A 19,862-nucleotide genomic window follows, 5' to 3' on the forward strand; every position below is an offset into this window, starting at 1 on the left:
TAAAATTAGAACACAAATTCAATAGTGTCAGACCACAACGATGAGGTTGCAAAGTATTATTATCTAAAAAGGGAGCACTGAGGAAATAAAAATAAGAATCAAAACAGCTGTTTGAGAGAACAACATTGCATTGCCATCACAGAGCTAACACGGATGAAAATCTGATCACTGGCCTCAAAGAAGGACTTGTGCTAATCAGAGTGAACCCAAAGAGGAAGACAAAGACAAAACAAATCAGAGTCCTTAGCTTTCATCTTATGGAGCAGGAGGTACTGGGCCCTCAAAAAAAGAAAGGAAATACTTACCTTGACCTGAAACAAATAGACAGCCAGATTTTTCTCCAGCAAAGATGCGTTTATTGGGATCAGCAGAGAATTGCAATTCAGAGTTTACAACCACGGCGAGCCACATGCAAGGCCCCCCACGGCCATGGCAAGGGAAGGAGGATGCTTTTATACAGAGAAAAAGGGAGTTCGGAGGGCTATAGTAAACAAAGAGTCCATGGCCGTTCAGTGGCTGAGTCTTTGTCTGAAAAGGAAGGGGGGTGCTTCCCTGGTGGCAGTGGTTAGGAATCCGCCTGCCAACGCAGGGGACACAGGTTCGAACCCTGGTCCGGGAAGAGCCCACATGCCACGGAGCAACTAAGCCCATGTGCCACAACTACCGAGCCTGCGCTCTAGGCCCGTGAGCCACAACTACTCAGCCCACGTGCCACAACTACTGAAGCCCGCGTGCCTAGAGCCCATGCTCCACAACAAGAGAAGCCACCACAATAAGCCCACGCACCACAACGAACAGTAGCCCTGCTCTAGAGAAAGCCCGTGCATAGCAACGAAGACCCAATGCAGCCAAAAATTAATTAATTAATTTTTAAAAAAAAGAAGAGGGGACTTTCTCCTTCTTGCTGGGCTCTGCCATTATCACAGGGCATGAGAACTTCCCTTCTGGTCTCCCAACTCTCTTTAACTGAGCTTTCTGTTTATTAATGTTTTATACTGAACACCTTTGAAGACCCAAAATATGCTTGGATTTCAGAATATGTATGTCCATTTTTAAAATACGAAGCTTCTTTAACCTCTCTTATCTCTATGCACCCTCAAAATAGTCACTTAGAAGGTGATGTTAGAAGGTCTAACTTTTCCCCTGTTTAATAGTGAACTAAAGTGAGGCACAGAGAAATTGACTTGACCAAGACCAAACGTCAAGGAAGTTGAGGAGAGAAGGCAATAACGTAGATGTTCTTGACTTGAGCCCACACTCCCGCTTTTGTTCTGGAACATGCATAGGCGATGGCCAATTAAAAGAAAGATCACTGGTGTGGGAAACAGTAAGTGTGAAATCTCAAAGGCAGGGTGAGAGCGTGGTCATCGATTGTCCTTTTAAAATGTCTTCTATGTCTCTCCCAGATCGTAAGCAACTTCATAAATTGTATTTCAAATGACGTCTTCAGAGATGACTGAAAATAACTCAGATTGCACGCAATGCAGCAGTGGGTTCCTATAGGGATCAATTACAAATAAACAGCCTCATTAAAGCTGTAAATGCTCATAAAGTACATCAGAGCAGGAACATCCAACAGGGAAGCACAGGTGTACACAGTTGTTACCAATATTTAGCATAATTTAAATTTGGAACATAATTTAATTTATGGGGAAATTCAGGCATGTGAGTATCTCCCAACTAAATAATGATGGAAGAAACTGACTGCAGTGTGAGGTTGAAACCTCTGCTTTGTGCTGTGTTCTCTTGGTTCAGTTTGCCTTTTCTCTGCTCCTTCTCTCTCTCTCTCTCTCTCTCTCTCCTCCATTTCCTTCTTCCCATTAGAAACTACCCAGTGCTTTCCGAGACTCACTGGCCCTTCTCCTCTGAAAGGATTCCACATCTGTCCACACGATCTCCTCATTTACAGAAGTCATTACATTTGTTCTTCCTCCTGGATTTCTAGAACCAAGTTTCATTAACGTGACTAAAGAGGATATTCACCAATACATCTCTCAAAGTGAAGATGCTTTTAATAAAATGAATTCTGTAAAGAGAGAAAAATAAGGGGAATCATTCTTTGAAGATGATAGGACAAAAAGTATGCTTACAAAAATGCCTGGAATTATAATTCCCATTTTTGCTTTCTAATTCCAGAGAACTTAATTTAGCATGATACAGGTTACCACCTATCATACCCAGAATACAAAATAAAATTTTCATCAGTATGAGTCAATGCATTTTACATTGATACTAAAATGGCATGTAACTACCAGCATTAATTCTAATGTCTCCAAAGTCAGGAGTAAGTAGCTCCATAAACAACAATAATGTCTAGGGAAAAGTTAATTTATCCTCAAATTGAATTCACAAACTGAATTTATTGACTGAGATTTTTATGTTTGCATTAGAGAAAAAATTATCTTAGAATAAATTATTTGAAAATCAGTTAAACTTAGTTACAAATTAGTCAAAATTAGTTAAATTTGACCTTTAAATTGTTGAAAACTGAAAGGATGTGTGGTCTGTATGTGTAATTTCTTTTTTTTTGGCTGTGCTCTGTGGCTTGTGGGATCTTAGTTACCCAACCGGGGATTGAACCCAGATCCTCGAGCAGTGAAAGCACAGAGTCCTAGCCACTGGACCACCAGGGAATTCCCTGCATGTGTGATCTTAATCAAAATATTAAGGCTGCAGTTTCCTCATCTATAAAATGAATGTAAGATTGACTAAAATAAGCTCTTTCAGTGGAGACAATGAATCTCTTGCTAAGAAACCATAGGTGGGCTCCAGACTTGATGAGATCCCTGAATGTCCCAGAATTTTATGAAAATTTATGTGTGTGTTCCTGTGTTCATTGTTCTGAGAGGGGATCAGTAAATTTCATCAGATTCTAGGCAAAGCATACTGCGTGTTTATTTGCCTCTCTAACAGTCTAGCAATGCTGTGATGGCCTATCAATGGTTTACTAAATTGAGCGCATAATCTATGAAGGCTGTTTAAAATATGGATCATCAGAACACACCAGCTCACTGGGGCTGGGGTCAAGTCTATACAAGAAACACTTATGCTTATGCCACTGGGCCCATCATAATTTAAGATGTGATAACCAAAAAGTTGTCCAAAGCTCTCTAAGATGATGAAACAAAATATGATTTTGTAGTCTGTGTTGATTAGCATCCCTAGTTTCCTGAGAATCCGAGCCCTTTAAGTTTTCTTTGTGGATATGCTGATTCTCAGTACTGTTCACTCTGCTTTCTGTGCTTTCCCATCAGGGAAAGGAATGGAGGTGAAGCTTGACTGAGTAGCATCAAGTCAGTGCAGAATGTCTGATAAAAGGTTTAAATACGTAGGAGAGAGAAACCATTAGCTAAAATAGGATTTGCGTTCCATACACACACACAACCCTACCGCCGTGGATTTAAAGTATTTGCGCTAGCTCTATTCCTTTGTATGACACTAAACTGCACCTAACTTTTTTCTTACAAAGGGACAATTTTTCTGCATTGCTTTTAATTCTACAGGGATTTATACATTCAAATAACTCGAAAGGTATCACCTAACATTGGTCAGAATGACTGTCATCAAAAGTCTACAAATAACAAATGCTGGAGAGGGTGTGGAGAAAAGGGAACCCTCCTGCACTGTGGGTGGGAATGTAAGTTGGTGCAGCCACTATGGAGAACAGTATGGAGGGTCCTTAGAAAACTAAAAATAGAGCTATATATATATATATATATATATATATATACATAAATGAATCACTTTGTTGTACACCTTAAACTAACACAACATTGTAAACCAACTATACTTCAATAAAATTTTTTAAAAAGCAGCTGAGTAATCCAATCATGAGTTAATAGGACCTTGAACAAACCCATATAAAAGAGATGTGTATGGGGAAAAAAGAAGGCAGGAGAAGTTACAGCTTTATATATATATGTAACTGAGTCACTTTACTGTACACCTGAAACTAACACAATATTGTAAATCAACTATAGTTCAATAAAAAATAATAATAAAGTAACCCTAAAAACCACCAAGTCGCTATGGAATCAAAGCCATTACTTTTAAATTTCTTTATTCCATTACTGTCAATGAAGTATCTTGGAGAATTTTCAGGGGCCATGACAAAACTGGATCTGTTTCTAATTATTACTGCTAATAAATGAAAATATTTATTTTGTCCAGATGAAGGCATTACTAAAAGCTAAGGAAAAAACTACAACACATTAGAAAATTAATCGAATTTACTTGTTAAATCTATTACCAGTTGGAAAAATGAGGGATTTAACAAACCAGAAAGGTTCTCGGACAGCCCTTTATATGAAGATGTGGCGAATTAGGACTAAAGAAAGAAAGAAAGAAAGAAAGAAAGAAAGAAAGAAAGAAAGAAAGAAAGAAAGAAAGAGAAAGAGAGAGAGAAAGAGAGAAAGAAAGAAAGAAATGGCCAGCCTCTAACCATAGTCCTGGGAACTAAGCCTATATCAAATAAAGAACAAATCTGGACTTAATAAGAGGAGACTGTATTTGAAAGGACAATTACCAAGGCAGGGAAAAAAGGGCTATTGAAACACAGGATGACTATTGCAGTAGAGAGAAAGCTTGAACGTAAGTTCAGCAAACATCTCAGGGTTTATCCAAAGTGTTCTTCTCTTGCAGAGAAGAAAGAGTAAGGTAGAGGGAGCAGGGTGTGGGCAAGAGGGAAGAAAGCCTGGTTAGGTTTGTTTGATTAATAAGTATTTGTTCCAGAGGGTCAGTGGGGCAGCAGTTCTTCTAATTACGTACGAGGCAAGAAATGGGAAATTGGAGGGTCTGAGGTAGACAAGGGCCATCCATGAGTTTTATCTGAGTTATATGGGGAAGAACTGTTCTTTGCAGGAAGCAGTTCCCTAGAGCACGGAGAGCTGGAGGGATTTCTTACTCTTCACCGTTTTCCAGGTTCAGAGGACTATGGTAAAAGTTAACATCTTTACAAGTTTTCCAAATGTCACCATAAAATACCACATGCATCTTGTATTTCTACCTCACAGTGCATCTTTTGTAGACAGAAACTAATTCCTGATTGATCTAGAGATGCTGTTCTCTCGAGGATGGAGTGGGATAGTGGAATGGGAGATTTAGATCATTTAGATAGAAAAGTGCAGCGTAGAAAGAGCTTTGCTCACCTGTAAGGACTCAGAAAAGGGAGACCAGGCTGTGAGGAAGCCCATCACTGAAACATGTTTTGTCACACGATATAGAAATGGTTTCATCTAGAGGATATGGTAGAAGAAGACTCTGGCAGCCAGTTTTAGATGCATGGAATCTTATATCTGAACTACTAGTTGAATTCAGAGAAAGGAGTTTTCTTTTCCTCACAAAATGAATTGACATTGCTTATTATGTTCTAAGCACTATACTGTTTGCTGGGTTGCCAGACATGAAGGCTTTATTCATACCGCATTTCAAATCTTCAGGAGTAACAACTCCTCTGCTAGTTGCGAAGTTTATATATGGCTTCATGCTTCTAAATTAAATTTAGCATGTTAGGGGAATAGATTCTTAAACATTTCCAGTTAATAAGGAGTCTAAATTCAATAGTCATCTCAAACATGTCTCTGTACCTTCTCCTACTCCCTTTTCTTTTCATCATCATCATTTAAAACATAAACTACACAAGCCACAGAGTAACTGGACCATTTCCACAAGCTCTGTACCATATGTCTGTGCTCCCATCTGGCTGTTCCTCTCTGCTGCCTCCAGGGAAAATCTGATAAACTGCAAACTATAGATGGACCCTTGTCCCCTGGGGGAGATGGACTTCCTCTTTTAGACTTTCTTAGTGAGTCATGGGGTTTTATATAAATAAGCAAAGGGAAGAGAGATTGAAGGCTGCTTCCACCAGGTCAGAAGAGGTAGAACACAGCTCTTCCTGTGCTAGGGCTATGTGGACCTCTGTCTCAGCCCTGGTGCTGTGAGAGTGTTCTGTAATTCTCCCAATCAGGAGAGACACACAGGGGTTCTACGAGCTGGTGCAAAAATATAAGAGAATTAAAACAACGATATCTATTCTCATGGGTGTCCTATGGAAACACTATCATTTTAATCATCACTATTTATATAGTCACACATCTTTTTAAAAGTATTCTCTATGGCTAGCCCTTAAATTTTAAGTTCTCCTTTAGTGATTAATTTTCCTAATCCAGTAGGTTCCTGCTGTATGTTTAAACCTGATTTTAGCTTGTAAAAGTGTTGAGGAAAGTGGACAAATACCTAGATCACAATGCAATGTACCTGAGAATCACAGACCTAAAGCTTGACCAGGTTGTATGATACAATGAGACTGGATAATAATTTACCATGTATTGTCACATATTTAAGGTAACTTTGACCAAGATGTAAAACGTAATAAGTAGATATCATACTGATACTTGATTATTCACTCTAAGGAAGTCTTGAATATTATGCTTGTAAATGATAGTCCTCAGAATTTTTATCATTTAGAGATTTATAGCTCTAAAATATACATAAAACGTTGAGCTATAGTCCATCAAAATATAAACAAATAAAATTGTTTATCTAATTGTTTTAAGCTGCATACATTAGTAAAAAATCATGTATACCTGCTCATATCAAACAAGAAGGGACAGAACAGGTCAAGTGCACAGACTTTGGAAGTAGCCTGCCTGGGGTGACTCCTAGCTTCTCCCCTGACCTAGGGCAAGCAATCTCGGGTAAGCTACTCTCTACCTCATTTCCTCAATTGTACTGTGAATATTGAAATAGTGATAACTTCGAAGTTTGTTCTAACTATGAAGTTCTTAGAAAAAAATCTCTGACATATTTTAAACCCCCGGTAAATGTTGACTATTATTTGGGCACCTGGTTTTAGTAAAGACTCATTTTTCTCTGTGCTCTCAAAGGATCAGTTTTTTTTATTATTATGTGGTAGTTATTACAACTGATTCAAGATGAGCTATCGTACACTCACAAAAACACACATCTATATACATAAAATCTCATGTGATTTTTTTCATCATCCAAGTATTACTATAATGCCCATAATACCAAATAGAAATTAAAGCACAGAGTTGCAAAGTAATTCTCCAAGATGGCAGACCATTTAAACAATGGGAAAAAACACTATCTTAAGAATCAACAAAACCTAGATTCTCATTCAAGATAGCTGTGTTATCTAAAGAAAGCTAATTAAGTTTCTGGGCTTGTTTCTTCACCTGTAAAATGGGAATAACACTGTGTGCCCCTTCCTGTTTCTCCAGTTAGTGGAGAAAACGGTGTAGTAACGGTAAAAATGCTCCATAGCATGTACTAGGGCTAAGTGAAGATTCCTCTGCATTTCCTATGTGTGTCTCTTTTGCAGGGTACTTCAGATTCCAGGGCTCTGACCCACCTGATTAATTAGCACAGAGCCGGGTTTCCCTTTGATGCACACCTCTGTTCCCCCTCCAGAAGTCCCTGAAGGGAAGGGAGCTCTCGTCTATCTATAGTCACAGCTGATGTCTGAGTGCCGGGGGCCTCTCTTCCCTGCCTGTGGTTACCACGTGCACATCTACAGCTCGCCGATAAATTTCCCCATCTCTGGCCGAAGATAAATCAGTTCTGCTTCTCAAGACTGTTTGGGGTTCCCCAGATAGAGCTGCTGAGATGTTAATGACCCGATTCATCTTCTAGAACACAACTATCTCCTCAAAGTAGAGCCTCTCAGGAGATTTTGGTAATCAGGCTTTTGGAAAACACAGTTTCAGGGATTAAGGAAAAACCCCACCTCGTGCTCCTGTGCCAGGAGCCATCAACTCCCCTAAGACATGAGCCTCTTACTTGTCCTTACCCCATCTGCCCAGAATTCTGCTTCTCTCCTGGTGTCTGTAACCGCAGGAGTCCTGTTGTCTCTCTTTGGCTTCTTTAAAAGACCCACAGTTTATCAAACAAGACCGAATCTGTCCAAAACCTTTGATTATGGCAGCAATATACCTTCCAATTTAGAGAAACATGTTTTATAAAATTGTCATTTCTACCCTGATAACAGCAATCTGGAAGAAAAAATATTCATATTATTGTAGCAAGTAATATGGAATCAGAACTATGTTTATATTGCTTGTTTACCAGTTTAAAATGGGACTATCTAAAATAAATATACAGAATTTCAGTCATTAACTCAGAATATATTAAAAGCTACTTTAGGGGATTCTATCAGTAATTAATGGGTACCTGATACATATTAAACTCTGCTAAAAGATTCAGTGTACTCTTAAAAAATAAGACATGATTTCAAGTGTTAAAACACTTGAATGTTTAATAGTGAGAGAGGACTTACACACTTTAAACAGGAGAATAAGATAGAAAATATCGATAAATGCATAGGTATAAATAATGAGGGCAAGATAAAAGAATTGTAGATTTCAAAAAGGGCATCTTAAAGAAGAAGGAACTAAGTTGACCTCTGGCATTCATCCATGATAAGGCTTGGTAAACCAGGAGGAGAAGGTAAATCTGTTTATCTCATGCGAGGTTTCTGCCATAAAACCTGCTGCAGTCTTCATACTTAACGGTGATATTGAAAACTCTCCATCTGCTATAAGAAAGGAGAAAGGATACCTGCTATCATTGCTTCTATCCCACATTCCTTTGTGATATCACAAGAAAAAGAAATAAAAATGTAAGAATCATAAACAAAGAAAATGCTCATGATTCACTAATATAACTGCTTTTAAGAAAATCAAAAATAAAATCCATATAAATGATTACAATTAATAAGTGAGTTTAGCCAATTCACTAGCTATCATCTTACAATGCAAAAGTCAGTTTTGTTTCTATATTAGAGAAGCAAAAATTAAATATATTATACTTTTAGAAATAAATGTAATCTTAAAATATTTAGCAATTAACCTCAAAATTATTAAATGCCAAAAAACAAAGAAACAAACAAAAATGCTATGGATGATATCGCAGATCTCTACATAGAAAACAATAAGGCATTATTGAGATAAATTAAAGAAAGACCTAAGTAAATTCACAAGTATTCCATGTTCGTCAGTTGGAAGACAAAATTATAAACGTTTCAATTTTCCCGTCATTGATCTATGATTCTATGCAATACCAATCAAAATCTCAGCAATTGTTATTGGTAAAAATTAATAAGCAGACTCTAAAATTTATCCAAAATTATAGAGAATAGTCAAGAGACTTTTAATGGAGAAAACTTTTAATAACTTGCTCCCTTGGAAATAAAGTCTTATCCTAAAACTACTGTAATAAAGGAAGGTCAGTGTTGGTGTAAGGATGAAAAATATTAGGCCAATGGATGGAAGAGTCCAGAAAAAGAAACACATATTTAGGGAGACTGATTTAAGGAAAGATATGACTGAAAAAAGTACAGAAATGGTGGTGGGCTAAGTGGAAATCCATAAGGAAAAGTATGGAAATGACATAAGCCATATGGAAAGGAATTCCCGATATATTATTAATTTAAATTTGAAAGACAAGATGATAAAGCTTCTGAAAGCTATTGTAGGACAATATATTCATGATTTGGTACAGGGAAAGATGTGTTAAACAAGGCACAAAAAGCATTAGCCATAAAGGAAGAAAATGGTGCCCAAAGGGACTCCATTACAGTTAAGAAATTCCATTTTTCAAATGACATCATTAAGTGAGTGAAAAGGTGACTAGACAAAAATGGTTATAACATACAACTCACAAATTGTTGAAATTCAAGTGATATGAAGACCTCCTACAAATCGATAAGAAAGTGAAACAAAACCCAAGAAAAATAGGCAAAAGAATATCTCTCATATTATAATACTCTTGGATAAGGGCCATATTCAAATGGCCACAAATGTATGAAAGATCCTCAAGTTCATTAGTCATGAAGGAGAGGCAAATCAGAACCCAGGGTGACTAAAATAAAATATGGCTCTCAGCATGAAATTTAGTGAGGATTCAGAGCGATGGAAAATCTAATGAACTGCTAGTAGGAGTGTATGTTAGTAAAACCACTTAAAAATAGTTTGAAATTATCTACTGAGGTTGGAAATTATGACTCAGTATTTCCACCTCAAGAAACATGTGCAGTTGTACAGCAAGACACACATATAGGAATGTCCACGGCACTTTTATTGCTAATACCCCAAAATCTATTGTCCATTATCAATAAGAGGCATAAGTGAATTGTGGAATATTTGTATCACAGAATACCATATAGCATTAAAAATAAATGAACTATAGCAAGGATATAAATGAATCTTATGAACATAATGTTGAGAAAAGCCTGAACACATATATACTGTGTAACTTGATTTATGTGAATTTCAAAAAAAATAAAGAAACTGAACTACAGTACCTGGGGATGCATGATTATGTGGTAAAACTATACAGAACAACAAGGACACACATATAACAGCAGGAGTAGCGGTTACGTTTGAGGGGAAGGGGCACAGCACTGATCGAGAGGTGTGGGAAAGGTGACGTCATATTTCAACATCCTGAACTGACCAGATGTCACATTGGTATTTCCCTGGTGATAACTCATTGTGCCACACGTTGATTTTCTGTGCACTTTTCTCTTTACATGTTAACATTTACATGCTTTCAATGTTAACTAAAGAAAGAAAATAATGATACCAGTTATTCCTGGGTTCTGACATGCTAGGTATGGTTTTTCCATTTAATATCACCATCTTTTTTTAAGGGAAGGCTGTCACCTTGCTTCTAGAGCTTACAGATCCAGGAAGACCTCAGTCAACCTGTCATTTGTTTCTGATGGAATTAGACAGACAGGCTGGATGCAGATTGTGGAGCTTTTTAAATGCCAAGTTAAGTTATTTATGTCATTCTGTAAGTCAGGGTTTCTATTTTTCTGTGTTTCTCAGACTTCCTACATTAAATATGCCTGAAGCATTTACCAGACATTGACTCTCCAAATCAGCTCAGTTAGAATTTGTGAAGGTGGGGACCCAGGCAAATATATATATTTTAAAAGCATTCCATCTAATATTTATACACAAACAAGTTTGGCTCAATTGCAGTGAGCAATGTGGTATCAAGAAAGATTTTTTTTTGATAAAAGAATGATATGCTCACAATTATGAGCCAGATAGAAAACCTTGCCTGTAGACAGTTATTTTTTTTCTATATTTTACTTACACTGAAGCTGAAGGTGATAAGGTTATGCAGAACATTAATCAGCAAGTTTGGTTCCAAAGGCAAGTCGTTGTAAACAAGTTACTGGTTATTTGCAATTCAGAAACAACTCTGGTTGATAGACTGGCGTCATTTTTTAAATACAGAAGCTTGTGCTTCAACCACCCGCCCTCCTGAAATAGAGAGTCAGGGTTAAGAACCCTTGCTGCATTCATGGTGTGCTTCAGAGTTGGATGGTGGACCATCTGGTAAGCAACTACTCTTGCTGTCTGCCGGGTGCCTGAAGAATGGAAGCGTATGAGAAAATTTTGCTTTGGGAGGGGTTAAATATAGCTAGGTATATAGAAAAAAAGTAAATTTGAAATTTTGTTGTAATAAAACGCTAAAAGATGTACTCATTTTTAAGCTTATTTTGTAAACATCGGTATGCAGTGATGACTTTAAATATATTTTCCAGCTCGGTCATCCAAATGACCTTGCTGTCAGTAGGGTCAACCTCCTCCTTCCTAAAATGTGACGTGCACTTTGACACTCAGATTTGAGACTCACTAAGGGAGAGGGGAAATATGATGGTGGAATAGCTTGCTTCCATAAAGCAGGTACAGTTTCAAAAATGCCTGTCATAGGGGTAAAAGAACAATGGGACCAAACAAAAGGACTACTATTGGCCATTTTCTAACATATAGAGCATCAGAAAAAAGAATGATAATCAATTCTAACGGTTCTTAACCAATGGCGAATTTACCCCAGGAGAGATTGGGAATGTCTGAAGACATTTTTTGGTTGTCACAGCTGGAAGGTGTGCTACTGGCATCCAATGGGTAGAAGCCAGGGGTGTTGCTAAACTTCCTACAGTGCACAGAACAGCCCCCGACAAAAAAGAACTTAAAGTCCAAAATGTCATTAGTGCTGCGATTGAGAAACCCTGATCAAAGGAATCAAATTCAGTCCATAAACACGCTTGGAAAGGGAAAGGCTACATAAATGTAAAGACAGGTAGTTGCACGCAAAAGAAGTTTAAGTCCAATGCACGTTTTAAAATTAGTTTTAATGTGTGAGTGGATTTGCAAATATGAGTATGCTACTCTCAAGGTGTTTTTGTTTTTATTAAGAATATGCATAATAATAGATATTTATTGTGCCTTAACTGCATGACTGGGAAGGATAGACAGGAGAGTCATGAGTGAGTCACGCTGAACCAGGAAACCAAGAGCTGTACTGTAAACAAGAAGAGTGGGCAGCAGAAATGGTCACACCGAATAACCAGGTAGAAACAGCTTTTAATGATGGATTGCCAGTCAGTACTTTAACCATATGTCCGTAAGAGGGAGTTGACTGTACAGAATCAGCTGCCCTAGGAGGGGACATTTCTGTATGACTCTACTATTACAGTGAGATATTAACAAGGCATAATGTAAATCACTAGGAAGAAATGGGTTTAGCAAGTCTTATAAAATAACATATGAACCTGCAACAGAAGAAGGAGCCACACCACTAAGGTAGCCTTGGAATTGAATTACCCCCAGGGGAAAACCAGGTCTTACCTTCAGACCAAGAATAAATTAATTTATAAACTGGAACTGGATACCTTGGCTTGAGAGAACACTGTGATCTAGGGAGTTCCATAAGATTATGAGGCAGGAGATAGATGGGCCCCAGGCTGAGCGGCTGGAATCTGTCCCCTGTGGACAGACTCCAAGAGGCAGACAATAGCAGGAAAAAGGAGGAGCTGAGCCCTGCCCAGATAAGAGGTAAAGAGACCACATGTTTCTTTCTCGAGGTCAAGGAGACCTCCCTGACTACACATGCGCAGAAAGGCTCCTTGGGGCTCAAAATGAGAGGGCACCACCCCATAATGGGTGATTCCAAACCTCTCACAGGCCTCTGCTTTGGAATCCATCTTGGCTAAAAGATGCACACGCACACAGGGGAGGGACCTAGGACAGGTCAGGTGTGGAAAAAGAAGTGAGATGATTGGCCAAAAGTAAACAAAGGCCCGGAAGAACTGCCCTGTTATATAAGTGACTTTGCTTCTTTTCTGCACTCCTTCTCATTAGGGAGGACACCAACACACTTTCTCTCCAGGTGTGTATCTCTGACTTGCTTCTGTCTTAAATAAACAAACTGTTTCTCTGGGTGCTCTTCAACTTGTGCTGTGCCTCTAATAATAAACTTTGTACCTGTTTTTACAGTTATTGTCTCCTTGAAACATTCTTGCTTTCAAACAGGGCAAGAGCCAGGGGAACTTTGCTTCTAGCCTCTAGCCCCGGGTGGTCTAGTGGCCAGGATTCCTAGTTTTTACAGAGGTTACCCAAGTTCATTTCCTGGGCAGAGAATTAAGATCTCGCTTCAAGCCACCACTCAGAGATCAATTACGCTATCCAAGAGGATGAATACAAATGTGAATTTTTTAAACCTTCAAATCCAGAGTCTCAGAATCATTGAAATGGCTTAAGTGTCAGTGTCACAAAAAGATTTGTAATCACTGAGCCTTTTTGTGTACATTTGATTTATTTTAAGAGGTAGAATCATTTAAAAGATCCCTTAGATTAGATTCTTACTTTTATTGACATTCAGAACTCACCTTGGTTTTAATCAACTTTTAAATTGCTAGAATATTGGATTTATAAATGTGTATTTATACTCTTTAGAAATGCAAGTATTATGTAAATGTATAGGTAATTTGCCTAATAGTTTAAAGTTTAATAAATTGAGTGTTAAACAAAGGAAAAACAGAGATGAGTGTTCTTTCCCACACACTCTACTGATGAGAAGTGGCTGTGTAGTATAGTCAAGGTGTTGACAAACTACTGCCCACAAATCAAACCTTACCTGCTGCCTGTCTGTATAGCCTGCAAGCTAGCAATGGTTATCACAGTTTAACTTTAAAAAATCAAAATAACAATAGTATCTTGTGACATGTAAATTATATGAAAATCAAATGTCAGAGTCCATAGGTGTGTCATTCAGTGTGCTATTGGAACACCACAATGCTAATTCATTTACACATTGTCTCTGATTTTGCACTGTAATGGCAGAGTTAGCTAGTTGTGACAGAGACCATATGCTGACAAAGCCTAAGATATTTACTATATGGCCCTCCACAGAAAGTTTGCCAATCTTTGTGGTACCTGAGATAAGCTTGGGCTCCAGAACAAGACAGACTGGGTTTGAATGCTGGGTCTGCCCCTACTAGACTACCTCATAGGGTGGCTGCAAAAAGTTAATATGTAATGTAAGCAGCTTTTTGCAGGAAAAGAGCTCTCTGCAGGAGGCTCTTTTGTCTTGTAGCTTTAGCAGAGCTATATTTAAACTAACCTTTGGCCCAAGCACACCTTTCAAATCTTTTGATCACAAAGTACTTTGCCTAACCTCTTGGTTCTTTCCTTAGATCAAAGAAATAGAAATGAAGAATAAGTAATGAACAGATGACGAGACATTTTCCCCAGCTTCCCCTTCAGTAATCTTGTGAACAAATGGTGTGAACAGGACAACATCTAAAGAAATACCACGAGGAGTCAACAAGTCGTCATGCAGTGGGAGATAGCGACGAATCTGACCCCCTATCTCCATGATTGATTAACTGAGATTACTTCCCCTTTTTCCCTTTAAAAACTTTCAGGGCTGAGCAGATTCTTCAGAGTTGGTTTGGGGACATGAGTTAGCCTTCTCCCAGGATGTTGGCTTTCTTTCTTTTCTTTCTTTTTTTTTAAACATCTTTATTGGAGTATAATTGCTTTACAATGTTGTGTTAGTTTCTGCTGTATAACAAAGTGAATCAGCTATACATATACATATATCCCCATATCCCCTCCCTCTTGCATCTCCCTCCCACCCTCCCCATCCCACCCCTCTAGGTGGTCACAAAGCACCTAGCTGACCTCCCTGTGCTGTGCGGTTGCTTCCCACTAGCTACTTATTTTACATTTGGTAGTGCATATATGTCCATGCCACTCTCTCACTTTGTCCCAGCTTACCCTTCCCCCTCCCCGTGTCCTCAACCTTTCCGTGCCTACCACACTTGCCTCTCGAATATTGGCTTTGGAGCAGCGAGTAGCCGAGACTCAGTTCGGTAACAGTAAAACATGTAGAGTACCTGGAAGAGTGCCCAGAAGTAGGGAGTCCTTAAAGAAGGTTCTTCTTAGCACTAACTACTGCTGGTGGCTTGGTCATCACTACTGCTGGGGTGATCGTGGAGGCATGCGTATGCTGTTAACTTGGAAATGTGCAATTTAAAAAGTCATACACTTATTTACAATCATTATTTAAAATCTATGTACCTTTTAAACTTAGACCCCTGATCCAAAGCCAGTTGAACTTCCCTTGAACTTGCACAGGTCAGAAGAAGTTGGTAGCAGAGGAGAGAAACAGTGTGTGGTGGGCCCACGTGGGGTTTGGAACCGTGCAGGCTTGGGGTGAATTATAAATCTTTCCCTAGTCATGTGGCTTAAACACCTCAATGCACCTTTATGAGCATTGTTTTTTTCATCAATATAATACAAACTATTATACCAATGTCGCAGATACCTGCACCTGCTGAATCTCAAAGAACGAGATCCAGATATTTGCAATTTTAGAAGAAGCTAACCATATGATTTTGATGCCCATGCAAGCAGGGTTGAGAATCACAAAATTAAAATGTTTATGTGAGTCTAAATGAAAGAATGTGCCACGCTCCTAGCAGAGCACCTGAGACACCCAGTCTCCCCAAACCCAGTACTTTCTTACACCGTGGACCTCCCTTTAAGGGTCACGGACATCTTGAAGCTGGCTTCGTTGTCTCCATCTTGGGAAATTCGGAGGGATTATTTCTGTGGACTGACCACAGTTAATGATTGATAGCATTAAAAGTTTGAATATAAAAAGCACATTCTCCTCAGGGGTAATACTTCTATCCAAATTAGACCCTTTCTCCTTAAACACTGTCGTAAGCTCGTGAACACTTTAAAATCACTGGAGAACGTGTAAGGCACTGCTTACATAGCCCAGCTCTACTCTAAATGGTACAGCATCAATACAAAGCCCCATTAACCTTATGCTTTCTAGTCCTTGAGCACGATGGGGCATGTCAGGCAGCTGCTACTGCCTGTGTGCTAATGCAAATCCTAATGGGCTGGGAGAACAAGACTTCCAGCCATGCCTGAGCCGTACTTTTTTGCTAGCAAATATATTCTTCTGAACCAGCCAGCTATTATTGGAATGTATGGAGTCTAATTTTGGTTTAATGAATTTTTGTAAGAAAGACTTCAATGAAACTTAGACCACATTTCAAAAGTCCAAGAAAACATAAAAAGGACTCTCCTTCCCACACAGCCCTAGTGACATTAAACAGCATCATGTGATGATGTTGTCACCTTCCTCCCAGCTGCTACCTAATCAGTTTTGAAAGATAACTTCACCCTATGGATTCAGTTGTGCAAGTCTAAAGAGAAGTTCCAAACTAAACTCAATTCTCTGGGAATTATTGTAAGAAAAAAAAATTTTAACTGGACTTAATTGTCTGGGATGTCTAAAAGTTTCTTCTGAGTAGAAAAAAGAAATTAGAATATTTGACAAAGAATCCTTATACCTGAGAGCCATAAAACCAATACCACCATCCTCATCTCTACCATATCCCATAAATATTTATCTCATTCATTTAGTATGTCACACCCAAGAGATGCTTAGTGTAAACCAAGAATAACCTTGTACAAATGGTGTAATCAACATTTAGTTAGGAAATCATTCTTGTAGTTGAAATGATTTTCAAAAAATAAAGAAAGGATAATTTAGACTGAGTCTGCAATATAAGAAAAGATATCCATTTTATGCCATTTCTTCCCTTGGGGGTGTACCACCACCATTCTTCAGGAAAATAATTCTCATTTGTAGAAAATACCATGGGACATTTTGCTAAATGGAATCAAGTTGGGCGCAGTCTCAAAGAGCTGGGCCGGGGAAGGTCAAAGCCAGGGTAAGTCCTAGGGTGACTAGCCAGCATCCTATACCCTATTGTGGACGAGTCAGTGCAGAAATCCAAGATCTCCTGAATCATCCTAACGGGTTTCTCTTATTCTAGAAATTGTAGAATCAGAGATGATTTGGGGCTCTCATCACCCTCTCCTGCACCACACATACACCCACTGTACAGCTTCTACTTTATTCCTGTTTCTGGAGGGGACTTCAAGAGAGTTTTCTGGACTTTGCTCTCTTTATGATGCTCACCATATCTAATTAGCTACTGAATCATCTCTTTTTTTTTTTTTTTTTTTTTACATTTTCTTCTTTATGTGTCTTGTAAATTCCACTTTCTTTCCATTTCTACCACCCAAGTACAAACTCCTATTCCTTCGTACCCAGGCTATTGAAATACTTAATTTCTCTCCAACTGGAATTTCTCTTCTACAGTGCTCCTTAGTCAGTGTTAAAGCATTATTTTTTTTTTTTTTTTTTTTTTTTTTTTTTTGCGGTACGCGGGCCTCTCACTGCTGTGGCCTCTCCCGTTGCGGAGCACAGGGTCCGGAAGCGCAGGCTCAGTGGCCATGGCTCACGGGCCCAGCCGCTCCGCGGCATGTGGGATCTTCCCAGACCGGGGCACGAACCCGTGTCCCCTGCATCGGCAGGCGGACTCTCAAACACTGCGCCACCAGGGAATCCCAGCATTATCTTCTTAAAATAATGTTTTGATCACTGGGCTGGGATATTCTTTATTTGCCCCTTTGCATTCATTTTTACCCATTCTACACTCTTCTCTGTGTCCAAAGAAGCCAACCTGCGCAGACAGTTTCAACCAGTAATTGCGTCCTCTGGGTTTTCTTTGAGTATGCCCATGAGAGTCACACATAGGAGGTCAGGAAGTAAGAGAACTGAGAGGTAAGTGTGCCTTTCAGCCTGGCCACCACCTGCTGGGCTATGGTCTGCTGGTAGATGCATTTCCCGAAGGAAAGGACACAACCTCTGTAGAATGCTGGTCTCAATGTCTTCAGCTCTCTTCAAATTGTGGCCACCAGGTTCTCCTCTTGCTTCTCCAGGTCTGATGTTGCTAGCCCCAGGGTGGTTGTCCCTTAATCCTGATCACACTTTTATAAGTAGTCTCTTCACTCACCTCTCTTCAATTATTCCTTCAGTTGTATCCTACTAAGATTCTAACTGCTCTAATCACGCTACTTCCCAAACAGGCCCTTCCAAATGTCTTCTTATGCCTTTACTATAAATTCCACTTTTCCAGATCTGATCTTCAATCCCACTAATTTGCCCTAATCTATCAGTCTTGGTTATTTTCTATTGTTGAGCTCCAGGAACACCAGTCTCTGGTCAGCCCACACCCCTCACTCTTTCCCTCACATGTCCCATGCATTCCCATGCCCATTCTTTGATACAGAGGATGTAATCTGGTTTTACCAACCAGCCGCTTGTCTCTGAGACCTGCTGTCACATCCCCTATGAAACTATTAACAGTTGTATTTCTTCTACATGATGCTCTTCTCCGTCCATAAAAGATTGGGCCAGGCTTACATACAAGATCCAAGTTGGGCCATCACAATCCTATTCTCAGGAAGCTGGATCTCTGAACAGAGTTATTGGGACTAGATTGTGTGGGTAGTGGAGTAACGTTAATCGGATTGTGATAAAAGAAGGTCCGTAATCACCCACCCTGGGCCCCATTCTTCTTGAGGTTTATTTGAAAACTTTTCCATGATTTCTATGAGCCGCTAGGATATCTTCTCTAATAAGTTATTTTATGATACCTAAATTTGATTTCTTTAAATGAAAAACAATGGGGCCATCACTAATAAACTAAGCATTCAACATTTCTCTTTCTTGGAATACCAGCAAGCCTCATATATTTAAAGCAATGGTCTCCAAAGTAGGTTGCAAGCCCCAGAGGGTGCATAAGATGACTAGTTAGTGTGGAAAAAATATTAGAATATTTATTTCCTATCAAAATAATTTTCAATGATTTAAAACTCAGGCTATGTTAGTATTTAATATGCAGAATAACATTTGTGTCCTCAATAGCCTGCAGGCTATAGTCCTCAAGGGTTAGGGATGCTGAGGGAAGAGTGGAGTGGCTCACAGTGGTATTTTCAGTTTACTTTTAGCAAAATTAAATTATAATAGCTTGTGTACCTTGTTAGGTCAGTTTAAATAACAGCTTGAATGCTGAAATTTTTACAAGACAATGACCTGAGAAGGGAAATGACATGAATTGTTTTTGTACCCTTCAGAGGTTCACGGTTTATGTCAAGGCAAAGTACTTAAAAGAGCTGTCAAGCTTAAAGATAAGTTAGCAGTTTCTTTTACAGAGGAAAGTGTTCCAAATATACTGAATTTTTATTGATAACAAGTTGTTGTCAGTGGTGTACTAGCTAGCAGATTTTCTTTTAAATGCAACCTTTACTGTGCGCTTAAGATAAAAATGGTGTTTTAATAATATAAGAGAAAGTAGCTTCATTTTGAAAGAAACTCCATGAATTTGGGTATTTGTTATAGTTTCTCTCGATATGAGATTTTATTGCAAAAATCTGTCATTTATATAAACTTTAATATTTTACATTAAAACATGAAAACAGAAATTCCTAATCAGGGACTTCCCTGGTGGCCCAGTGGTTAAGACTCCGTGCTTTCAGTGCAGGGCCTGTGGGTTCGATCCCTGGTTGGGGAACTAAGATTCCACATGTGGTCATTTTAGGGGAACCACTGACTGAAACCATCCACCCTGGCCAGGCCCGATAGTAACCACTTGCATGAGTTATCTTACA

Source organism: Physeter macrocephalus, chromosome 7 (assembly GCF_002837175.3).
Source record: "Physeter macrocephalus isolate SW-GA chromosome 7, ASM283717v5, whole genome shotgun sequence".
NCBI classification, from domain to species: Eukaryota; Metazoa; Chordata; class Mammalia; order Artiodactyla; family Physeteridae; genus Physeter; species Physeter macrocephalus.